Below are 26,437 nucleotides of genomic sequence, written 5' to 3'. Positions count from 1 at the left end.
CACAAGAAGGGTGCAGCAACTTACCAGTGGTTTGCAGCGGACTCGTCAAGGTAGGGTACTGCCACGAAACAGTAATGCTTGAGGAACCACAGCGTGCTGCCTTTTATGCTCCACAAGCGGTCAGGAATCTCAACGGTTTCTTGATAAAAAATGCGGAGGTGGTTGGAACGAATCAAAGTTTATCAGCTGAATATACAAGCCAACTACGGCCAGCTAGCAGGTTGTTGAACTGTCAGGGTGTAGTGCTAGGCCGACGAAATTATTAGTTCCATTTATTGTGTATGTTATAAATGCTGATTAGTTACTCGTGGTAGCTCCATTATCACAGACTTTAGTGTCTCTATCTATAGAGCACCTCGAAATCGTTCACCAACATCTGCTCTTTCAACAGAGATTTCACAACAAAGTGCCTTTTCTTGTTTCGGGTATATATCTTGCAAGGCATTCAAGTCTAACGCTGATCGCAAAAATCCACCACACTAGCAAAGATAAACGCCACTGGCGATTGAATGGCCTCATATATTGTCGAGGCCTGGAACTGTGACTGCCTTCACTAGATATGTAATAGATATCTTTAACAAAGTAACGCTTAGTGGAGAGCAGGGCATAACCCCAGGTCAACGCTTGGCGAACATCACGACGCGTTAAGCCCCAACTCCATGAACACATCCTACGCGTACGGGTGGAGCGCCTACGCGCACGGGCGTACGCTGGAGCCTGCGTGCGCATGCGCGAGGCGCGTCGCGCGATCAGCCGCGAGTGGGGCGGAGATATCTCTACATGTCAGATATTCGTGCCTGCGCGCGGGCGCTGGCGCGCGCGTCGGAAGCGGGGTCCGGTTCACAAAAATGGGAGGACCGCGGGGCTTTCTGGGAATTTTTTTTTCATGGCTTGGAGCTCTTTCAGGTCCCCCCCCCCCCCCCAATTACTTTTCTTCACGGTTTAAGGTGTCCTTTCAGCGCCCCCAAGCCCTTTTTCTTCACGCCTTCAAATTCTTACCATAGAGTGGGAACGAGTCAGCTGCAGGAGCATGGAGGTGGATGCCCCTTTTCGATGTCCGTCGCGGCGCGGCGCTGGGAACGCAGGCGCTTCGCACGTATGCGGGGGAGTGTTCATAGGGTAGCCGTTTTAAACCGTCCGCTGGCGTCATTTTAATAAGGTTATTCATATCCTATCCTATAAATATTTTCCCTCATTCAGCAAAACGCTCATGAATTTTGGTTGCTAAGATGACGGTACCATGACTTGTAAGAATTTTTTTAAATAGTACGTGTGGTAGTATGAAAGTTATTTAACTAATCATTATCATCAGCCAAATTGCGCTCACTGCTGGACCAAGGACTTTCCCAGGTCTCTCCATTGAACCCTGTTCTGTGCCAGCTGCGGCCACCGTACCCCAAAAAACATCTGACTCTCATCCGCCGACCCAACAATCTGCCGCACCCTCCTCCATTTTCCTTCTGTTTGAATTGAGTCCGTTACCTTTAAAAACCGTTGTTTTTCTTGCCCTCGAATTACATGCCCTGCCCTAGCTAACTATTGGTCATGAAAATTAAAGATACGAAGAAAGCTGCAGTGTCCGTCACCTTGCCATGTATCCTATCTACCAATGCGGCGTGGTTTCCCATTCCCGGTTGAAAAAGAAGACAGCGGATGGAATATTTCAGGGAGTGCCCGCTAGCATGCTAACAAAGCCGCTTTTTATTAGGTGTACCTGGACAAAGAGGAAATTATTTTTAAATTCTGGACCTCGCCAAATCTCTATGACGAGAGCATAATGGCCTGGGCCACTGATTTTTGACCCCCTTGCCTACAGACGGAATATTGAAGAAAGCGCCAATTGTTACCCCGCCTTTTATATATAGCTTAGTTGGGCGCAATTCTCTTCGGTCTTCGCGTGGACGTCACAGTTTCCGGTATGCCACTCACTTGACTACTTGTACAATGGCGCATCTAACCCGTCGAAATATTCATGCACGGTACTACTTTCAGCAAAGAGGCTGGCACCAGAATGTCGGAACACTTTGATGTTTAAGATATGCCGGCAACAATTCTGTTGGCGAAGCCGTTACAGAGCACAAGCCGCTGATTCAACACAGAACCCTGCATTGTCTGTGTCAAAAAAAAAGGATTATTTCAACGGCTGAGAGCTAATCATGTGTTGCAAGAAAAGAAAATGTGAAGTTTTGCAGGAGCCGCTATATTCGTAAGTTACATAAATTTGGAGCATTGTTCTTGTTGCTTTTAATGTTTCAGTCTTTTTCTTCCAAGAATTTCTTCCTTAGAGATTACGTTTGGAGATAAGCATGAATTTCCGTCGCCAGCTTAGGTTAGGTGTAAAAGTGATTTTTCTCACCCCCTGAAGTGAAAACGCTCTCGCGCCCACGAATATACGCACATAAACTTTCGAGCCGTTGGTGTCACATATAGATACATAATAAAAGCCAAATCACAATGGTAGTTGTACCCCAACATGCAATATAAAACCAGGTGCCCTAGGTTTTGATGGCATGTAACGCGTACACCCAAGTAGCAATCACGACGGTACCCCACCTCAGATGGACTTCGAATAGCTTGATTTCGTATTACTTAGCTTCTTCCTTCTACGCCGGTTATGCATGCACGAATTTTCTCGCCGTATTGAATACATTGAACCTGCCTCGAAAAGGGAAGCCTCTCACAAAGAGTTGCTCTCTTGCTCACTTTAAATGTCGTCGCCTTGGTTGTCACTGAATCACGCAATCAAAACTTTCACCGCTAACTGCACCAAAACATTCCGCAAAACAATGAGACTCATTTGGTTCTCTCCCGCACAAGGCATCGATCCCCCCGTTCTGGCAATATATGCCGCTGAACAAGGTGTGTTGTGTATCATGAGCGCTTTTTTCCCGCCGAAATTTATGTTTACCGAAAGATCCTTGAATAGTGGTGTTCGGCGGCTGCATCAAGGCGACAAGGAAAAAAATGACTGAAGATTTAAATTCATTTCCGGGTTCGATACGACGCTCGGTTTAACAGCGCATTCCGATAGATGTGAGTTTGCAATTCATTGCGCACGGTTGGAGGTTGGTGAAAACGACTGCAAACAAAGCTGAGTGCGTGAAATTGGCAGGTAAACACATAGTCGTCTAATGCTGTGATGAACGAAGCTGATCTGTTCACGCTGCCCCTGTTTCTAAACTAAATAGGGGCCATAGTGTTTTGCCATAAAACGTTTAGCATAGTTGGCCATAAAGCTGGATTGCCAGAGCCTTCGAACCTGTTTGGAGCTTCGGACAGATAGCGTCATTATTATCGTCATCAACCTGACTTCACCCACTGTAGGACAAAGGCCTCTCTAATATCTCTCGAATTAAGACTGTCCTTTGCCAGCGGCGGCCACCCTACCTTATAGAGACGAACATCGGCGAAAGCTGATATTGAGTTTTTAGTGCTAGCGTGCTGAAAATTTTTAAACCATCAATGCTATAGATATGACAGAGTATGCATCGACAATGACAAGGCGAGAGGCGGCGGTTGGCGGGTGGCAGAGAGAAAACAGGGTGTAAAGCGTGTCACAACTTGATTGTTCAATTCGACCAGGGGAGAGGAGCGGTGGTACAGCGCGTCACGCGGTCACTGGCGCCCTGCATCACGCCATTCGCGCGGACTGCCTGAACACGCCAGCAGCAGAGACTGCTTAGTCCAAATTGGAGAACTAATGGTAGCCCATACTCTGTTGCATCAATGACCTTAATTGCATGTAATTATGGACTTCTATGCTACAGTCGCAAAACGTGATTGTGAAATAGTGACCGCTACGCTAGAAATGCCTGCCTAGTGAGCGAGAAATCTTCTGTCAAACACATGTCTAGACGAAGTAGGAAAGGATGCGATGCAGTTCAGTATGCTATTCAGCATTAAATATCTTACTGGTTAGCACGTCTTAGCTGTATTCTGATGTACTACACCACCGACAATGCTATGCCAGAGAAAGCACCCTCCTGACTCAAAAAAGCCGTGTTTTAAAATTGTGTAAACCCTTAGGCAAAACTCTCTGTATACTATGACCACTGTATAAAGCTGGAGGCAGCAAGTATTTCTCTTGCTACGTTCGACAATTCCATAAACCACCACGAACCATGGTGGTAGTGCACTATACCACCTATTGGGCCCAATTTTCGCCCTTTTCGTGTGCCCGAGATTTGGAACTGCATACGGCGAGAAAAAAATGCCAGCCAGTTATGCATAAAGGTGCATCGCCCCTGAAGCGACCACACACAATGTGAACAAAGGTGGGTGTTTCGTCACTGGAATTGCATAGCAGGATTTATCACGCGCTAACGTGTCGGTACCTTGCGCTATAAAATAATATGCCACTGCTTGCACTACGTCAATTGATTCATCGTCTCCCGATAAACACATGTGTTACCGTCTATGTTGCGCGCATATGCAGATAACCAAGTAGCTGTTATGAACCCTGACGGCGTCCGTCCATTGAGCGATAAGATCCGTCAAGTGTAGTCGTGTCACAAAGAGCCACCGGCCAATCTTAAGGGTGTGTCGTTACTCTTACTCGCAGATGAATACACCCGTGTCGGACACTGTTTTACATGCTGAGCTCTCAGTACGAGCGCCTGCACGGGGCTACTTCCGCTGTTTTGACAGCCCGTCACTCGGTGCCACGGTTCGCGCGAAAGCGTCATTATGGAAAGGTCGTTTTCTCGCCTTCGATTCTCATTAATTTTCTCCGCATATAGCCGCTGCGGTGGCTCAGGGGCTGTGGTGCTTGGCTGCTGACCCGAAAGACGCGGGTTCAATCCTGGCAGCGGCGGTCCTATTTCCATGAAGGCGAAATGCCATGGCAGCGATGGCGTAGAGGTAGGCTATCTGCCTCGCATGCAAGGGGACCGGGTTTCGACTCCCGGTGCCCCGCGATTCTCCACCAAGTTCAAAGTAAAAGAACTCTGCGTGTCGATAGAATTGCACAACTAGGCCTGAGGCGAGGCCTCATCTTGGCGACAAGAACCAACGACGTACTTCCTCACTCCATATAATAGGCTAGGGAAGCTAAAAAATTGTAACATAATCAGCCCATGCCTGCACAGCGTGATTTACAACCGGCTTAATCTAATTTGAAGATAAAAGAAGAAGCCCAAAGGCAATGATAATTTTACGACCCGTAGGTGGGGAAAAAGAAACAAACCATGAGTGGAACCTACTGTAGCCACACAGCAGGATATGGCCACCCCGGTGTACTGCACCGCCACAACATTTTTTGAACAAAACATTATCCCTCTGCCCCCAGTCCTCAGAGGCTGCGGAGCAAGTGACCAAGGCCGCGGTCAGATCTGTGGCGCAGCGGAGGGTGCTAGGGATCTCTGGCTCCGGACAGGCCGCCCTTGGAATCTGAACCTGGGTACATTTAACGCTACAACCTTACCCGGTAAGGCTAGTCTAGCGGTGGTGTTGGAGGAACTACAGGGTATTAATGGGATGCCATAGGGCTTAGTAAGGTTAGGAGAACAGATGAGGCGTATACAATGCTAAGAGACGGGCACGTATTGCGCTATAGTGGATTAGCGGGCTGAAGAGAGCAATGATTGGGATTCCTCATTAACCAGGTTATAGATGGCAGCGTAGAGGAGCTCTATAGCATTAACGAGAGGGTGGGAGCTATCGTAATTAAGCTCAATAGGAGGTAGAAGCTGAAGGTGGTGCAGGCCTATGCCCCTACATCCAGCCGTGATGACCAGATCGTTGAAAGCCTCTATGAAGACGTGGAGTCGGCAATGAAAAAAACTAAAATCACAGAACACTGTACTGATGGGTGAATTCAACGCGAAGGTGGGCAAGAAACAGGCTGGCGACAAGACGGTAGGCGACTATAGGATAGGCTCTAGGAATAGCATGGTAGAGTTAATAAAGGAGTTCACAGATAAAAATAATTTACGGATCATGAATACCTTCTTCCAGAAACAAAATAACAGGATATGCACATGGAAGATCGCCAAAGGGGAGACTAAAAATGACACAGACCATACTATGCGCTCACTCTGGTATAGTGAAGGATGTGGGAGTTCTCAGAAAGGTGCGTTGTAGCGACCACAGTAAAGGTAAGGTCTGGAATTAGCTTATACCAGAAGAGGGAAGGGAAGATATTAGTGAGGCGGAAACCCAATAACGAGTTAGCCGTAAGAAGCGAAGTAAAAGAATTCAGGATATTCCTGCAGAACAGATATTCGGCTCTAACTGAGGAAGACGATCTTAATATTCAATTTAAAAACGATAATCTCACCGCTATCATTACGAAGTGCGCAGTAGTAGGTGGTAGGATTGTTCGACGGGATATCGCAAAGCTATCTCAGGACAGAATATGACATATTAGAACTGGCAGAGCTATCGAAGTTAACAAAATAAGCGCAAGGGCGGGGGGGGGGGGGGGGGTAGCCGGCATAAGGAAGTTTCATTTAGAGAAACTATAGCGTGTTCTAAAGAACGGATGTAACCTAAAGGAATGAAGTGGAAACTAGGCATTCATAAAAACAAGATGTATGCGCAAAGAGACAAGAGAGCAATGTCATTAGTACTACGGATATGACAGTAAAAATAGCCGAAGAATTTTACAATAATCAATACAGTAGCCAATGTAATCAGAAGGTTAATAACAACGACAGTAACAAACAGTTGTGGAACGTCCTGCCAGTAGCGAAACAGGAAGTAAAGAGAGCCTTGGGGAGCAACGCAAAGGGGGAAAGCAGCTGGTGAGGATCAGGTAACAGCAGACTTCTTGAGGATGGAGAGCAATAGTGCTAGAAAAACTAGCTATCCTGCATACGCAATGCTTTATCACCTAGACCTTATAAGAAGCTTGTAAAAACGCTAACATTACCTTAATTCATAAGAAAGCAGACATCAAGAAGTTGAAAAGTACAGACCAATTAGCTAACTCTCCGCTGCTTACAAGGAATTTACTAAGGTAATCGTAAACAGAATCAGGACCACCTTAAATTTCAATCAAACAAATAACCAGGCAAGCTTTCGCAAATGATACTCAACAATATACCGCAATCACTCAGTCAATCATGTTATAGAGAAATGCGCCGAATATAACCAACCCCTGTTTAGAGCGTTGATTTATTTCGTGAAAGCATTTGACGCAGTGGAAACCTCAGCAGTCATACAGGCATTGCGGAATCAGGGTATAGAAGAGCCTTATGTCAAAATACTAGGCGATATATATATATATATATATATATATATATATATATATATATATATATATATATATAGCAACTGCACGGTTACTGTAGTCCTCCATAAAATCAGCAAAAAAATTTTAACAAGGAAGGATGTCAGGCAGGGAGATCTCAACAATGCTATTCACCGCATGTGTGCAGGAGAGATTACAAGGCCTGAATTGTAAACAATCCGAGATAGGAGTTAATGGAGAATACCTAAGTAATCTGAGACTCGCTAATGACATTGCCTTGCTGAGTCACTCAGGAGATGAACTACAAATCATGATCAATGAGTTATACAGAGCAGTTCGATGGGTCTTAAAACTAACATGCAGAAAACCAAAGTAATGTTCAGCAGTCTAGCAAGGGAGCAGAAGTTCACCATTGGCAGCGAGGTACTGGAAGTGGTAACGAAATATGTCTACTTAGGGCAGGTAGTGACAGCTGGTCCGGATCAAGAGAGGGAGATGACTAGAAGGATAAGGATGTGGTCGAGCGCATATGGCAGGTTCTCTCAGATCATGAATAGCAGTTTGCCAATATCCCTCAAGATCAAAGTGTAAAACAGCTGTATCTTACCGGCACTCACCTACGGGGCAGAAACGTGGAGGCTAACGAAAAGGGTTCAACTTAAGTTAAGGACAACGCAGAGAACTATTTAAAGAAAAATGATAGCTGTAACATTAAGAGTCCGGAAGCGGCCAGAGCGGCTGAGGGAACAAACGCAGATTAATGACATCGTAGTCAAAATCAAGGGGAAGAAATGGGTTTAGGCAGGGCATGTGATGCAAAGCCAAGATAACGGCTGGTATTTAAGGGTAATGAATGGATTCCAAGAGAAGGCAAGCGTAGCCGCTGGTGGCCGAAGGTAAGATGGGCGGATGAGATTAAGAATTTAGATGGCCGGATGAGATTTCTGCAGCAATGTTTTCAGCACCACGTTGTCCATGCCAACGGTCCATGCCAACGCATGGATTGCGCATCTGTCGGTCACTACAGCCACAGAGCTCAAAGCGAGAAAATTAGTCTCATTTTGCTGCCGGAAGATGTCCAATCCTCCGCCCGAGACTGCATTGAAGGTTAAAACCAGGCATGATGGTGGTGGTGGTGGGGGTGAATAGCATTTATTTAGCTATATTTACAGAGAAGTGCTCGGAGCCGCCTCGGTGGGTCAGTGGTTTTAGCGCTCGGCTGCTGATCTGAATGACGCAGATTCGATACCGGATGCGGAGGTCGAATTTCCATGGAGGCGAAATTCTAGAGGCCCGTGTACTGTGCGATTTCAGTGCACGTTAAAAAACCCCACATGGCCGAAATTTCCGGAGCCCTTCACTAACGGCGTCCCTCATAGCATGAGTCGCTTTGAGACGTTAAGCCCCATAAACCAAACCAGAGAGGGGCTCGGGAAGAGGCCCTTAGTGGGTCTCGCCCCTTACAATATAATGCGGAGTCCCTTATTCCGGGACCCGGTTGGTCCTGAGCCCTGCGCAGGTCAGCAAAACCAGAGCCTGTTGGGCCGATAGTTCCTGGCAGCCGAGCAGAGCCGCCTCCCTGTCCTCTAGTGTAGGGTAAGGGGTGATAGGGAGGAGAGAAGGAGTTTGTTTGCTTGCCCAAACCATGTGAACGGTGTAGGCCACCTCCTCACAGAATGAGCAGCGGCCATCAAAAGAAGAATCAAAGTGCTTGAAAACTGCAGGGCACAACAGGATGTTTGTAAAGAACCTAAGGAGAGTTCTTTCGCCAGCATTACTGAGTCCCTTCATAGGAACCGGGTACCGCCGGTGTTCGACACGATAGTGCTCAGTAATGTCTTTAAATGAAGAAAAGGGCTGTGATCTGGTTTAAGGTCCTCCCAAGGAACGCCTGGTACCCGGTAAGTGAGTGCGTGGGCTGCCAGATTGGTGGATTCGTTACCTGGCATGGCTTGGTGGCTGCAGACCCATATGATTGAGGCGTGGTCTGTTGCGGCGATAGTCTAGTCTTATCGTGCACTAGCCAGCGTAGCCGATCTTTTCGCGCCGCCGTGGGCTCGAATCGCTGCCGCTGCAGTAATTATTTTTTATTTTGTTACGCTTTGCCAGAGGGGCCTCCCACAAGGTCATGCATCACACAAACTGGTGAGCCGGTTTAACCTCGTGAGGTAGCGCTTTCACACTAAAAGGGTAGGTGTATTAGCGCTATCGCAGTTAGCTGCAATGTAGAAAATGAGCATGTAGTTCGAATGGAAGAAGGCATAAAAAGAACGCCGAGAGACTAAGCACTAACTTGAATCAACTCTGTTGTTTAAAGTTAGCCCTGTGTATTTTGAGTTCTTTTTAAGTCCTCGTCCATTTGCGCTAAGTATTTTGTGTTCTAAATTCATCAACACGTCAACTTTTCTGGAGTTGCGCTGTGTGCTCTCTCTTAAAGGCCACGTCCGCTTGTGGTCTCCCTCTAAGCTTAAATGATATTAGCATTTTTGCCTCCTTCTTCTAGCCTGTCCCAGATCCCGCTGTCGTCTACTCCCGTGACCACGAGCTCTGCAGGAGGGACGTGCTTTTATCACGGAAACGTCATTTTATTCTTGTACTACCTGTCTATTCAATTGCTTTTGCGGTCTGATCGGAGCCACTCCCCTTCGCGCCGCTTGTCTTCCAGCCATTAGGCTCTCTCCCTCTCTCTCAGCTGCTCTGTTCTTTCCTCGTCCTTTTCCTTCCATTAATCTTCGCCTTCTTACTGCTTCACCGCAGCGGTGGCCGAGTGGTTGAGCATCCGCCTCGCATGCGGGAGGTGCGGGATTCGATCCCCAGAGCCGCCGGGTGCCCACCGGTGGTACAATGGGTACAAGCTTTCCCATGGCCTGGTGCTCGGCTTGTAGGGGTTAAATGCTTGAAAAATCGGTCTTTGACCCTGCCTTGAGTAATCCAAAATACATTGTGTCATGGCGCTCTTTGGCCATAGGCGCCCTTGCGCCATAAAAATCTATGATCATTATCATTATAATTATCTTACTGCTTCACCATCTTATGTCAACGCCGCTCAAATTGAGAATGGGCACTTAACACCTACGCTAATAAATATGCGCGCCTAATGATGATTGGAGCAGAAATGACCTCTTTTTCTATGCGTGAAAGCACTACGCAACTGAATTAATGTTCTGTAATTTCGAGACTATAGTCCGCTGATTATAATTCTTTAAAAGCTGAAACCTCGCGTGGTGCGAGTTATCTATGTCTGCGTACTATAATGCTGCAACTTTTTAATATTGTTTGCAGAGGCAAAAGAGAAAAGCGTGTCTGTCAAAGTAAAAAATAAACTGAAATGTGGCCTGACTGCGTTTCGGAAATTTTGCTGTGGTATGTCTAACAGCCAAATCAACTGCGATAGAGTAAGCTTCGATATACAAGCGAATGCTGCACGCGGCCAGGGATGCTAGAACGTTTCAACCACAGGTAGCCAAATTGGCCTCCTTATTAGCCCAAATGTAGCCAGGGGCAAAAATTTAAGTAGTCCAAAAGTAGCCAAACAGCTTTTTTTGTGTGTGAAGAGATTCCTCTGGCATTTTGAGGTAATTTTCAGCAAGGATATGCATGCATTAGTTTTTTTCAGCCAAGATCTCTCGAGATGCTGCACGGAGCGTGCTTTTGTGAGCCGCATGCACCATCGCAGCTGCCACACTCCATGGAAAATGCTAGTGCTGTGCCAGTTCAAGGAGTGCAGCTACGCAGGCATGCAAGCAAAGTCATGAAAGGCAAATGTTGTCTTCGTTACAAAATTCAGTCGTTTCTTTTGACAAGAAAGTCGTTACAAAAGAAAGTAGGCTAGAGAAAGATCACGAGTTGATTAGGAAACGGGACTGCTTGACTCACACAAAAATGTTGCAGCTGAAACGGGACCAAAAATCTTCGCGTAGTTTCAAAATCCTCACAGCAGCCTCTGTTTCTGGCCAGGCCAGGCTTGGCGTGGAGGTGAGCTTCCAATGTCTCGTTAGACAATTTATTTCGCAAGCCGATTTTAGTGAGTGAGACCTGGCTGCGCTCGTTCGACAGCGTTGGTTGGTACGGGTATTGATAACAAAGAGATAGTTTAATTTACAGGGGGTCCAACATCCCAAAGGGACTCAGTCTATGAGGGACGGCCTAGTGAAGGGCTCCGAAAATTTCGACCTCCTGGGGTTCTTTAACGCTTACTGACATCCCAGAGTACATGCGCCTGAAGAATTTTGTCTCCATCGATATTCGACCTCCGCGGCCTGGATCGAACCCGCATCTTTCGGGTCAGCAGCCGAGCGCCATAACTCACTGAGCCACCGCAGCGGCATGAGAACTTAGAGAGCGCCAGGTCAGACATAATTTGTTAGGTTGGCGCAACAAAAAAAGAATGAAAAATAATAAGCCCCCCATCAGTGGGAACGTCTGCTTGCCAACAACTTTTTTTTTTCATCCCTCACGCTTACGCAGAATTCATTTATGCAACGGGTACCCTCCGCCAGTTCGTCGCTTTTTCTCTGCGACAGCGGGTGCTCAGATTCTACAGAGAAAATTGAATTCTTCGGTGTAAAAGCGCCAAATGAACTACGGACAATTTGGAAGAGCTTTTCACTGAGGTTTTTGGTTGGAGAAGCTGCTGTGGTCGCTCAGAGCCCTCAGACCCGCGGGAAGCCGCTTCAGCACCCTTTTTATGCAAGCTATAAAAAACATGTGGTTGTCGCACCTTCCCTCCCCTCACAAAAAAAAAAGAAACTTCAACAGTGTCACTGAGAGGTGACTCTTGAAGGCAGTCGAGAAAAAAATCTCCTATGCCGCATATTCTGACATGTAATATGTGTTGTTCCCATTCCACGTTTTCGCGGCTCTGCGTAACCAGGTATTAAAAACCTTACCATAAGCGTTTTCATAAAGCAAATCAATTCCTAATGTAGCCCACCTCCAGAACCTGCCACTGAAAGATACTGCTCGTTCGGTCGAATTCATTGACGAGTGGCTTAGAAATTTAACATAAATCTTGCTCTTCAGTGTACATTACTCTAGCCGCGTTAGAGTGTTCCCTACTTTTCACTTCTTCAAATTTTACATCTTGTGCAGCGCAGTGATCCACGCTTTATCGCAAAAAAGGCGCAATGTTTACCCATCCTGTCGTACAGACCTACCAGCTCATTCGGTATATCACCCAAAGCGACGGTTACGTACGTTTCCCTGTTCTCTTGCTGCCTTCTTGGAGAAGATGCAAACCAATTGAAATTTTCGCGTACAAGGTTGACAGTGTGAGAGAGTAGAAGATCAATCGCCTCATTACAGGCTAGCTGTAGGCAAAGGCACAGGCACTTGACAAGCACAAGTCCTGTATTTTCTGCTTTCATATTTTGTGCAACTCTGCTGTGCTGTCCACACAACACACTTGCCACGTCTGTCCCGCGGTCCGCGCAATAGCCGTTGGACGCTAGGTCCGTGCTGCCATGGGCCTCCCTTGGATCCCCGACGCAAGCCTCCTGCGTCGCTTTCAAGTTTAGAGGTGGAAACCGATGGACTGAGGGTCCGTGCTGCCGAAAGACACCCTTGGATAACCTGCTTTAAACCTCCGGCATTTTTGGACGCCGTCGACGGGTCCTGGCTACGCTTCTTCTGCTGCTGCTAAGTTCGGGCTGTTGACGGGAGACCACCTGCGTCTTCCTGCAGTTCTCTGGCTCCCTTCCGCCACTTCCTTCGGCGCATGGCCAGAGACGCGTCGCCCTACATCCACCCGCGTCGGTCCTGTCTGCAAGGCATCCCCACTTCACCCGGGATGCTCAGTACCTGGTGAACTCTTTCTTTATTCTACAATCCTGTACTCTTGTTGAGCAGGTGTTTTTGTTGTTTTTGTTTCGTATCTGCTCTTTTCCTTTGTGTTATAAATTCGGCTTAGTTTTGTTTTGTTTTATTTCTTTGTTCTCTTGTTCTCTTGTTCGAATCTGCACGCGATAGCGTTCTTCGGAAAGTCGGGGACACGTTACCAATTCGCGACAATGGCGTCCAGTAGTTAAGGGATTTCATAGCTGCTGAGGTTCCTGCAATCCTCATTCTGTACATTCGCTGTGCCGGGCGCTATTTTCTTTTTCGCATCATCTAGTGCAACCCGCAGCTCTGGCGTAGAGAACGGACACTAAATTTTATCTCCGTCGACATGATATGTCAGTTCATATACATGCGCTGGGATGCCTTCCATATTAAAACTAGCAGGTAAAGTAGGCACTTCATCGTATTTTAGGACAACTTTCGTGCTGCTTCTTTGGCGAAATTATCCGGCGACAAGTTAGCTGCGAAGCATGCGGTTGCTACCACGTCAGTAGAACGGCGACTGTGCCAAAGAGAGGCAGTCGAGGATTTTGCAGAAAGTCCTTCACACCACGCATCCCATTGCGGCCGTGAGATATCGTGGTCATATTTGCATGCCTTAGTAGCAAGATAATGCAGTCGCGTACGTGCCTGTGACGAAGTAGAGTCTCGCGTAGCAGCCAGCTCGGTTTGACGGCGGCAGCCTACAAGTTAAGGAGGCCGAAATCTGGTGCCGGTCGACCAGCATCAGACTGAGGTGGTAGCACCGTTAAGCGCTGTTTCTATGCGCTCAGCAAGAAGTGGTGAAGAATCTGAACAGAGATTGTCGAGACAGGACTGAGAACTGTCCTTCCTAGTTGATCATTTGTAGCATAAGGGCTGGAAATGTGAGGTATGGGGACTGATGGAGATAGGTTTGATGATCACTTCCCCAACAGTGTGGCTCCATGGGCCAGGAGGGAGTACCCGGATCCGACCACCACATCAGGTCTGGACCACAAGAACTGGCTGTGTTGCTCTCCGAAGACGCTTGAGCAGAACAAACTTCAAATCCGTGAAATGGTCCCGCACACGCTTGCCACGAAGGCATGAAGTGCGGTACCCCAATCCAAGTGAGAGGCATTAAAATCGCATCTGACTAAAATCAGACGCCCGGGGTACTGCCGTCGAACACTTAGTATCCAGCCAAGATTAAAACGTGAGAAAGTGCCACCGGCTTGTCTAACGTAAAATGAAACGACCACAATGGCTCCCTTCATAAATTTAGCAGCCACTGCAACTAGCTGTTGATATGCCGTGCACCATTTTCGGGAGCACTGCGTACACAGGGAAAACGTAAGTAAACAAACACCGCCGCCTTTCCCGGGCAAGCAGCAGTGTGTAAACGACAGTCTATCAGTCTAGCAACATGGCCCATACATAAAGCTCGTGAATTCGTAGTTGGGTCTTGAACTTTTCCGTCTTATACTGCAGCACACCAGAACGCCAAGAACTTGCCATTTCCAGTTACTTGCTCAAGCGCTGTAGTATCACAGACGTCAGGTTAGACAACTGGTTGACCATAAACAGTAGCAAAGATAATGCAGAGTTGCCCAGTGACATTGCGGTAAACTAGGAAGAGGCAGGAAATGACACAAGTGGGCGTGTGGAAGTCCATGTTGCTGCGCCATTGGTAGATGTGGCGGATGATTGCGCTGACTGTCGACGTCGAGCGAGCAGGCAGTTCACAGTGTTGCCGGAGCTTGGTGACCTCCGCTAAAAGATGCGCGATATTTTTGTAGACTGCGGCCATATCCTCTTGTGGTAGTTCAGGCATGCTGCACTGTTTTACTGGCGGTTGTAGACGGTGTTCCTTGCGCACCGTACCGTTAGAAGGTTGTTGAGCAGAAGGTTCATGCGAGATGTGCTCGGGGAAGATCCGGCCACTCGTCGTCATCCCAATGGAGAGCTGCGAACTGATGAGATGTCTGCATAGGAGTTGTATTGTGTCACTTATAATAGGGAGTCTGAAATAAAAGTATCAACAAAAGATGTTTGAAGAAGACGATGAGGACGGCGATAAGGATGACGTAAGTTAACCGAAGAATAAAGAAGATGAAGAAGAAGTATTCGGTGAGGTGGGAAGAGGTGACTGGTGCAGAAGAGAAAAAGAGGACGATGACAAGGTTGACGTGGACCAACGCCAAGGATATAAAAGCGCGAGGGAGTGCGAGTCACGGCGGAAAACAGAAACGCGGAGGCTCCGGCGGGTCAGAGACGCTTCGGCTGGAAGAGAGAAACGCCTGCTACAGCTCCGGTAGGCTCGAGTTCTACGGCTTCGCACCATGGACTTCCTGTCGTCCCTGAGCCTGTTCAGGGGAGCCATCGGAGGACGCTAACACCTGCTACGGCCAGGGGTGTCTCCAGCGCTTTTGCCACACATCCGGGTGGTGCCCCAACGCCAACAACACCTCCACGGGCGCTTGGACCGCGCGCTATTACGACGCAGCCAACGACGCCACCAGCGACGTCAGCCTGAGCACGTCGAACGCCACCTCGACGCCGGCAACTGGACCCATGTAACGCCGCAGCCGCACCGGACCAACCGTGAGCACGAACGCCGTCCGCTAACAGTAGAACGCTAGTAGTAGACGCTACTAGCAGTGTTCCCGGGTCGTGTGTATTAATGGTATTTGTGTTTTGTGTTAGTTATGTTACTTTGTTTTGTGTGCTAGTGTTTGTGTTACGTAGGGTGATTAAATGTGCGTCTGTGTGGATACACATGTCGCCTAGTCAATTCTTTCGGTACGAGTGTTCTCCGGGGAGGTCCGTGACAAAGTTAAGTGACGAGCCTGTGCCAGAAATCATTTCCTTGTTTCTTTTTGTTTTGTTTCGGATCTTTCCTGTCTCTCTACGGCAGAAGATTTGGATTTGACAAAAACGTTAGAAATGGCGCTCAAGCTAAGGTTAAGCAACGAAGAGACGATGCTTTTCTATGAAGAGGAAGCAAACAGGCAGAGAGAGGAAAGGGCGCAAGCACGCGCACACGCTCGCGAGGCAGAACAGTAGAAAAAGAGGATAGAACGGGAGAAGAAGTTTATTTTGTGGAAACACACGCATGTCGCGGAAGGATATGAGGATAACACGGACAATGTTGAGCGTTTCTTAGTGGGTACGAAATCTCCCAGACCGGCTAGATTTAGTTCAAGAAAGTTGATGGCTCTTTTTGATGACCAAAGAGGTGATTTGGACGTATATCTGCAACGATTCGAGCTGATAGCTTTGGGACAATGCTGAAAGCGCAGTGAACAGGCCACGCCACTGAGCATGTGTTTTTTCGGGGAGGCGCTGAATGTGTTTGGAAGGATGCCTGCTGCTGATTCCATGGACAACGAGAAAGTCAAAAAGGCACTCCTCCAAAGAATCAGGCTTACGGCAGAGGGCTTTCATGAGAGATTTCGCACCGCGAAACCTGAGGATTCGGAAACCGCTAAGCAGTTTCCCTGCAGGCTGACCAACTATTGCTGACCAGCAAGCTATTTGCTTCTTCGGTACAATGTTATTGCCTAAATAGGTATATAGTCGCACGCCCTTAATACAAACTTCGTTAATATGGAGGTCTCGAATTTTTTCAAGTTTCTGCGGGGATAAATCATTTTGAGTGTATTTACGGATAGTTAACACAAAATCTCGCTGTCAGGACAATGAACAGAGTGGAAATGAATGGATTTCTTTAGAGCCCGTGTATTTTTGATCTTTGATTTTTAACGATCACCATCGAATTGCTCGGAGCCACCCAGAAGAGCCTGTTGGCTACCAACAGGCAAGACTTGCTGTCAGCGTTGCTAAATCACACTGGCTGTCGGCGTTCGTAACATGCTGTAGAAAGATCGGGGGTCGACGGCTCTGGCGAGCTCATGTAGGGCGCTGAAGTTAGCGCCCTTGAAGAAGTCGGCTGGCTGGACAGACTGGTAAGAGTTCCTCGGGTGAGAACCGAAGTAAAGAATCACGCTTTTCAGGAGTGTCCTGTGCATTGCATTTTAACCCAGCACCTGCACTAAATGTCAAGTAGTGATGATGTCAGTCTGGCAGTTAGGAAGAATGCGAAAATTGCTTTGAAAAGAAACCGTATATAAGGCTGACCGACAACCACAAAGAAATAAGTGATTTGGAATCTGTGACAACAGCAAGCTTGGGCTCGGTGAGCGTCCTCAGTGTGCAAGATAAGCAGTGTCTAGACGAAGTGAGCGTCCCACCTCGCTTGGACAAGCATCGTCGTCTGTGTGGCCGCCGCAATAATCAAGAACTTTGAAGGCACTGCCGAATTAAACACGCAGTTGCTCTCAGACCTAAGGTTCAGCCTATGAAGAGCCAACGCTTCTGTCTGTAATCGACTGGTTCATAGACTTCCGTAATTAACAGAGTCACGACGATTGCTTTCTTAGACGAACTAGTGCATGTTCGGCATGGCTTCGCCTTCTACTATCGATGCGAAGATTGCATAACCACGACTAATCGAGCCCTGTCCGGAGCAAACAAGAACAGGCCGGCAGTCTTCTTCGAAGTTACAGCTGGTACTTCTGGTCGTTCAAAACGGTTCAACAAATCGCAATTTCGAAAGCTCGCATTGTAACCAACGAACATGCTCGACGTCTTTGCCAAAGTTCCTATGGTGTGTAACCACTACAGCGCCAAGCCATTCGGGCGCATGTAGAAGAAATTCTGCGCGATGACATCGTTGTGCTGTCCAGAGCCCGGTAAGTGGCAGCTGTTTTTCTGGTGGGAAAGAAAGAAAAGAAAGACGGCACTGTTCGATTCTCTGTTCATTTCCGGTAACTGAACAACATAACCAAACACATCCGCCTCTTACTCCAAATCAATAAAACCCAAGACTGACTGTCCCACCCGAGTACTTCTAGTGGATGGATCTTATGAGCGGGACAATGAAATTGGCCAAAAAATTGAGAAGAGAGCTTTTTTCACGCCGGACGGTCTATCCAAGTTCAAGGTCATGTCATTCGGGCTTTCTTCCGTACCTGCAACGTTTGAACGAGTGATGGGCGTGATGTTTGCAGGCTTCAAGTGCCAAATCTCTCGCGTGCGTCTGGACAGAGTTGGCGAGTTAGCGACGAGCTTCGGCGAACACCTTCATAGGCATTACTGGACGAAAAGAAGGATACCAGACTTACCCTGAAGCAGGAAAACTGCTGCCTCACCTACCAGGAGCTACTGTTTCTCGACCACATCATCAAAACAAGAACGGCGTACACCCCGACCCACAGAGGACAGTCCCTATGCCCTGTTTCTTGAGCCTCACGACAAGAAACTTTTCCGCACATTTGTGGGACTATGTGCGTATCACAGACAATTGAATTTGCTATTTCGCTACTCAGCACGATAATAATAATAATAATAATAATAATAATAATAATAATAATAATAATAATAATAATAATAATAATAATAATAATAATATTAATAATAATAATAATAATAATAATAGTAGTAGTAATAATAATAATAATAATAATAATAATAATAATAAAATAATATTATAATTTTAGAACAGCGCAACAACGAAGTCATGTATAAATCCTAGCTAGGCCTATATTAGCAGCTTTAGTGACGCTGCAGACGGTTTGTAAAAAAAAACTTTGCATCTATCGCCGAATAGCTGAACAACCTATGAGAGGCCCGCCCCTTTCAAATGGAAAGCACCACATGTGGAAACCTTCAAGGAACTTTAGCGTTGTTTACAATCCTATACGGCCCTAGGACCGTGACGAAGACTCCGAGGTGGAAATTCATACCATCACAAGGACTGTGTGCCTAGGTGCCGTCCTCGTTTAAAAAAGCAAGTCTTTAAAAAATAATCTTGTATGCTGGCCGTTAGCTGTGAAAGGTTGATGCTTACTATTCCATGACCGAGGAGTTTATCGCCATCATCTGGGCGACTTTGAAATTCTGTTTGTGGCTGTATGGTCGAGCATTAAAATTTATTGGCGATCACCATGTATGTGGTGCCTGCAGAAATTGAAGGACTCTTCAGGCTCTATTTCTCGATCACGGCTCGCAGGCTTGCGCCTCGAAGAGTTCGATGTCACTGTAGTCCATAAGTCAAGGCAAAAGAACTCTGAAGCAGACTGCCTGTCACGAGCCGCCGTCCATGCGCCGTCAAAAGCCTACGATGACGACGCCTTTCTAGGACCGTTAAGCGCTAGCGATCTCACCCGACAGGGGCGCCTGCACCCTAAGCAAATACACATTTTCTATTACGTGGAAGCCGAAACCACATATTCGCCCATAGCATTCGAGTGCCGACTGTCGTCCTTTCTTTGACGAAGCGGCGTTCCCGCGAAGAAGTATCTCGCCATCGAAGTGACAGCGTACCTTCTAGTTATTCCCAGCAGCCTTCGAGAAAAAATTTTGCAGGCTTTCCAGGATGAATTGACATCCGGGCGCAACAGATTTGGCCGCCCTCTTGATGGCATTCAAGGCAATTACTACAAGGCACGACTGCACGCAGACATCGCATGGTACGTAACCACCGGTCAGGGTTTTCATCGATTCGGGACACCACCAAGCAATCGAGCACAACCTCTGCACTTTATGCCACCACCAAAAGCCATTTTATCAAATCGGCATGGACCTTGTTGGCCTCTTTCCTGCATCGACATCCAGAAAAAAAAGTAATTATGGCAACTGATTATATGATAATATGAGTGTCAACAAAGTTTGAGCATTTATTTACTTGTTACTTTACAATTATCCGTGAGATGAGGCATTTGTTTGTGTTTTTTAACTGCTTTTTTCTTACCATATACCGTAAACATTTTCGTCTAAAAGTTACTAGAGCAGTAAGCAGATAATTAAAAATGTTGTGTAAAAAGTTTCTTCGCTTTTTTCTATTCCTCAACATGGCATATTTTGCGCCTTGTATTTCTCACGTTGCCACTGTGATTGAGATATACACTGCAAGCACGTCATAAAAACTCTTTGCTTAAATAAGCACCCCTTCGACTTTTGGGAATAGACGCCACTGTTAAAATCCTGTTTCCAGAAAGCGGTATAACGCAGTCATCAAAGTTGCTCTCGCATTCACCCGCGGGTGCCTTCTAAGCGCCGCGTTTTAATACAAATTATGCGCAAGAAGATCGCTCCTACATCTTTTTTGATACACATCTTACTTGCTTGCGATTGAAGCGCTCTTCTTTTACTGAGCTCTGATCGCCAAATTGCAAATATACGCATAAAAGATGAGTTCGCCGACGGCAGTCGCGGTGCACCACTGACCGGCATGAGATGTGTTGTGTTTTATGAAGCATAGGCAACTAAGGCTATCATGTGCCAAGCTCAAGATGCAGAGAGTGTCTAATGAAGTGATTGGTGGTGTGGATGGCCTAAAATATTGGTTCGCATTACCTAGAGGAAAGAAATTTTCTAAATGGTTAAGAGTAAGAGCTTTAAAGAAGGTCTGCTAACCTCAGCAGCCATACTTGGCTGGGCGAAGATGTTGAGCCTCCCATCCAATAAAATACAAGCCTATAGCATTCTCCTCAGGAATGACAAGGTGGCTGAAGTGAATAAAAAAAGGAAGCGAAGCAGTGGGTAAAAATTTAGAGTTTGTCGAGGAAACTCGCTTCTCTTAAAAAGCTTAACAAACAAGAGATGTCCAAAATTGCATCTTCAGACAAGAGAAACAGTGTGTGTAAATAACACTCAGTAAAATACTCAGCAAATAACACTGCGTAAAATACATTTTTCTTCGTTTTTCGAGTTTCATGCATAACAATAAAATCTTATTTGTTGTTAATTCACCTCACATTTTTCGCAAACATGTTTTTCTTTTTCTTAGTAGGAACTTGTGTGTAAGGTGTGTGTGTGTCTAATGAGGAGACGACATAAAATTACCTGCATAAAAGGCTCCTGGTTTCTACAGGGTTTCTATTCGCCCAGTACATGCTTTACCAAATTCACTTTGTTACATCACTCTCATGATTTCCTTGCATTTAGCCTTCAAATCGCTGTGTATTAAATTCATCCAGTATGTATGGGGTATGCTGACACTCTTGATTTCATGATTGCCTGCTTGTGCAGTACATAAGTCGGCTCTCTCATTGCTATCTATTTGAACATGGCTCGGCGCCCACCAGAAATTTATTATATGGCCCTGTGCTTTCAATTTTTCTACGTTGTGTATTAGGCTTCCTATTAAAGGTTCGACTGCATTTCTGGAATGTAGTGCCATAAGCATGCTAGGTGAATTCCTGCAGATTATGCTGTTTGGAATACTGTTATTTATTATTCTCCTACAGCTGATATGATTTCATGACATTCGGCATTAAAAATGGGTGCACAGTTAAGCAGCCTTACTTTTCTTTGCCTGTTTCCTTGTACAACCGCCCTTCCGAGATATTTTGCTGTTTATGAGGCGTCAGTGTAAAATTCCATGTGGTTCACGTATTTTCATTGCAGTGCTTGGTATTCCTGTTATATTTGTTTGTGTGGTGTTTGTTAACGTAAAGTCACAGGCAGTGGGAAAGCTGTGCCACGGAGGCAGCGGGTCGTACCTTGGGGAGAAATAAGGAAGGCTCTCCAGTATTTCCAAGTTTTGACAACTATCTTCAAAGTGGAGAAGCAGAGGTCTAATGATTGCAATTTATTCTTCAGCAGTGTTCTGGAAGTGCACTTGATAACAATCGGATAACAAATATGTTTTGGGCACAGATCTAACTTTCGGTAAGTATGCGTTTGTGAGCATTGTTTTTCTCTCTGGTAGGGGTGGTTCATTTGTTTCTACATAAAGGATATTTATGGTAGATGTTCTGCACGCTCCGGTTGCACGACAAAGGTCAAAGTTATAAACTGGGGCCAGTCATTTCAAATACGACTGCCTGGCTCAACCGAAAGCCACGGATTCATAATGTAAACAGGAGCGCAGCAGATAACAATAAATCTGCAAAAGGCAAGTTCTATCGGCACCCCAGCGTTTTCCTGAAAGTACGGTGAGTACGTTGAGGGCTCAAGGGGCTTTCTTCTTTAGGTTGTTTATGTGAGGTATGAATGTGAGCTTTTGTCAAATGTTGTGCAGAAGAGTATATTTCCCTATCTTACTGGTAACAGAACATTATTCAGGTATAGGGTGGGCTCAGTCTCTAAATTTTGCTTTAGCGAAAGCAGCACAGTCTCTGATTTTAATAGAGAAAGCTTGAATTCATTTCTATCTGCCCAATTAGCCAATATATTTAGTCATCTCTTTCCGTCTCACATACGTTGATACACTCATCTACATACACTGAATACATGATCGTCTTGGGGATTACTTTTGCTACTGAAAGTGTAGTACTTACAGTTCACTACTGAAGTAACCATTCTCATGGATGGAATTCACTGATAGGGTAGTACGTAGACATACTTGGAAAGAACGGTTTGCTAGAAAGGCACTCGAACAGTTCAGCATCATGCCCCGGGTGCCTAGCTAGGTTGCGGAGAATACCTAACCTCCTAATGGTGTCATAGGCTTTCTCTATATCAAAGCAGGCCGCTAGATAATATTTTTTATCTATGAACGCCTCTCTAACTGTGTTTCCCAGATGAACTAGATGATACATAGCCACTGATGATACAAATGATACAAAGCCACTGATGTATATCGAGAAGCTAACGAGATTAAACACGAGATCCTAGTCATCGGAGTCTTTATGCTCTGCTAAGCTTTTATTTATGACAACTTTTACTGCCGGCCTCTAGTGTGAGGCACCATATTTGACACGAATATAGGTATTTTTCTTCGACACACTTTTAAATTATTTTGCTTGACAACTCTAAGCGTAATCATTCTATAACTACCTGGACTTGATGGTTTTCCAGGTTACATGGAAGGTAGTACGACGGCTTTCTTCGATGGATCAGGTATTTGCCTTGAAAGCCAGATTTTGTTGAATTTTTGGAGTTGTTCAGCGGTGGTCTCAGAGGGATATGCAAGCATGGTGGAGCGTATATTATCTGGACATGCTGCTGTGTTCTTACCTGCAGATAGTACTCTATTTAGTTGTGGTGTTGTAATTTCCCGGTTATAATCTGCATTCATGCCTGCTCCTGTGGGCGGGAGGCTTTTTGTGAAATGATTGTATATTATTGGAATGTGTCTGTGAAGATGGAAGAACTAGAGACAGCAGCAAAATGATCTACTAATATGTTTGCCTCATTTTCAACTGTTGTCTGTGTACCAGGAGCGGACAGAAGTACAAAAGTGTGGTTAGAATAGTCGCCGTTGCATTTCAAGACTATCCCACAATATTGTTTACATTAATTAACTGCATAATATTTGATGCGTATTTCATCCAGGCCTTCTTTTTCTGAAATTCCGCGTATTTAACGTGCCTTGGCTTTTGCCCTTTTAAATAATAAGTTCTAAGCGCTGGGGTCACTACTAAATATACTCCATGCTTTCATTTTGTTCCTTTCTTTATAATCTCCTCTCCTTTCTCCAACAACTCCTCTTTTTCCTGACTTGTCCTAATTATGTTTAATTTCTATCTTTTGTGGAGAAATTATGCAGGTGGTAAATCTTTCATTTATTTAAACTACCCTTTGTATCATCGAATTCGTCATGAATTGCGGCGTTTGAGGCAAACAGAGGCAAATCAGGTGGTTGGGTTTTGCAGCGCTGAGGCTGTGTTTGCATGATTTGAAATCAGGGCAATAACTTTAAAATTGCGGTAAGGGGCCACTTTCTCAGGGATTGTTGAAAACATCCGAATTAACATCATTAAAACCATGGTTTATACGAAGGATGAATTGAGGCAGCACATTTTTCCTGGGATATGGGAGAGCAATATCTTTTTTTTCCGGTTTTAATTACGGATATTTTCTTTGTAAGTATAAGCTCTTCAATTATTTTGCCTCTGGTGTCTGTCCGCTCACTGCCCAAAAAAAAGGGAGCGCGCAATAAAATCACCAACTACCACATATGGTTCATGCAATTGTTGTAAAAACTTTCCAGATTGTGGATTGTAACTGTCAGGTGCGGGTGCGGTGGTGTATATAGAGAGCGTATTGTTATTTCCTGCGTAGCTACACTGACTGCTACAGCCTCGCAGTTTGTTTCCAGTCATACTTTTCGCGCAGGGAGGCCGCTTTGCGTTATGACTACGGGCCACCTGACAGCCTGTTCAGGTGTTCTCTTTCTCGTCGTCAAATTTAGAATTTTTTTAAATATTTGTGTGTTTTGGGCCTAGGTTTGTCTCCTAAAGACACAAAGCAATAAGCGACATTGATTTAGGTATGTCTGCAATGTCTGTGTAGTTTCTCAGCAGTCCTCTAGAGCTCCATTGAACCAAAAATGAAATGTTTTAGTGTGTTGAGTAGGGAAGTGAAAAATTGGGAAAGTTGAATTTCATTCATGGCGAAAAGTAAGGCTAAAGCAACAATAATCAAATGAAGAACTTAGATACGACACGAGCGCTTTTTCGCAACTAAAACTTTATTTAAAACCTCGTAAAAAGATAATCAAGAGGATAAAATTCAAAAGATGGGAAAGCTTTGTAACAAGAGATGTGATACAAAATGCCGGAAACACATTTATCTCAATCAAAGAAGACTGAGAGAAGATTGGGGGGAAGTTTATTTTTCTGGAGGCAATTTTTTTTGGCTTTCACTTTTTTTGCAAGAGTTACACCGCCCCTTCAAAACAGCCGTTCCGGGGATAGCATCCATCACCTCACTAGAGCCGCTAAAACCAAGTTTCCATGAAAGCTGTTATCGAAAAATTATGATTCAATGAGTCTAAGTTTGTACCAACATCGATATGGTTAATTTGCATAATTCGAAACTTTGGATGCAATAGCCATATTGATTTTCTTGGTTGTTGCTTTTTGCAATATTTGCTGAAATAGTTTTTGTCATGATAACAGCAGTGAAAGGATTGAGCGGCCATGGTGATGGGCGCTTCTCTAGTGCTCTACTTAATCAATCGATTTGTCTGATTCAATCTACAGACTTTACACGGATGGCCACCTCACCCTGCTTTTCTCTGATAGAGATATCCTACTGCTTTTTTGCAATAGAAACTGGTGCAATTGTTTCTTTGCCCTCGACTTAGCAAGACACAGCAGTTCCCCGGGAGAATTTGTGGGGTTGTGCCAAATATACGGAGGTCGGGAAGTTTTGTTTGAACATGCACTTTTTGGTCTGACCACTCTTATTCCCATCGAAGCAAACCGCACAAGGACAACTGACGTCTTCAAAGGTCTGGATGGCAACGTGTGTATGGCTGCTATTTCCCTCGGTTTGACTTCTTCAGTGTTCAGTTTTCGTGCAATGTCGTTTAGCTTGCTTAAGAAATTCTCCTCCTCAGTTTGTGTGAGGCCATGAATTTCAAAGTTCTGTCAGCGGATACATTGGTCCAGGTAGTTACATATCTTTTTTAGTCCTCTAATTCCTTCATTCACTGTTTGTGTTTCGATTTTTTTACACTCTTCCTTTGAAGTCATAAGTTTTGTCTTTGTGTCAGTCAGCCATTTCTATAACCTTATCGTGCACATCAGACAGAAAGTTGATGCTTGTCTCAGAGCTATAAACAGGTTCTCTGACTAACATCAGGTTCTCAGTCTGTTCAAGCAGTGAGTGAAGGGCGGTGGTGCTCTCCTTCATCACGATTAGCCTAGCTGCAATGACATCATCTTGCTGAGTTTTTCCCCTTTCAGAGCTTCGGCTCCCAATAGTTTAGAAGCTTTACATGTCGTACGGAGCCAAGACTTTCTTATATCAGGTTTGGATTTCATCACTGCTTTTCTCACTCTCGAGTAGTTGCCATGATGATAAGAAAACGTAGACTCGGAGCATTCTATAATGACAGAGTTCATCGAAGTAGACTGCTAGCAAGCCAGGAACATTTCACATGGCATGGCGTGTATGAAAACAAAGCAGTAGCAGCGGCACTAGAAGGCCAACTTTAACAACTACTAACTCGATTAGACAGTATTCATATCTTAAAACAGAGAGCACCAACCTGTGAGCACCTTTTTTCAGCACCGATTAAAAGGCCACACCCAGGCGGTCACAGTCTGTCCACCGTCCAAGCAGTTCATATGAGTTTCTTACCCCCCTTACTTTAACCTCACTCATGGACTTTGAGAAATCTTCCAGAAAAAAAAACATAACTCCTTCATTTACAAGCATATAGCGACAATATTCTATGTGGCGAACAATGCCTTTGCAATCGCGTGACTTTCGTATCAGCTTTTCATGCCACTTCAGCGTCAGCAGTGTTGTAGCTTACAGAAGCCGCTGATAACAGCGGATAAGTATCAGCCCGAGTGTGCTGTCCGATGGTGCCACATTGTTCAATTTTACGAAACGAAAATAAATGGCGAGAAGAACAAGCGTTATAAAGCAATTTTCACCGCGATTTGCGTGTGTACAGCTCTATGTTGCTATGACTCTCGG

The 26,437-nt window shown here is 45.5% G+C and overlaps 1 long non-coding RNA gene across 1 annotated transcript; it reads right to left on the bottom strand.

Moving 5' to 3' along the window:
- Positions 1 to 1,613: 1,613 nt before the first annotated feature.
- On the bottom strand, positions 1,614 to 26,151 carry LOC144123185 (uncharacterized). The gene is made up of 3 exons (XR_013313032.1): positions 26,001 to 26,151; positions 20,471 to 20,562; positions 1,614 to 1,714 (listed from the first exon to the last, which is right to left on the bottom strand). It is a non-coding gene; the product is annotated as an uncharacterized LOC144123185 (long non-coding RNA).
- Positions 26,152 to 26,437: the final 286 nt, after the last annotated feature.

The sequence above is a fragment of the Amblyomma americanum genome, chromosome 3 (assembly GCF_052857255.1).
Source record: "Amblyomma americanum isolate KBUSLIRL-KWMA chromosome 3, ASM5285725v1, whole genome shotgun sequence".
Lineage (NCBI taxonomy): Eukaryota > Metazoa > Arthropoda > Arachnida > Ixodida > Ixodidae > Amblyomma > Amblyomma americanum.
This window is presented reverse-complemented; position numbering and strand designations above follow the sequence as displayed.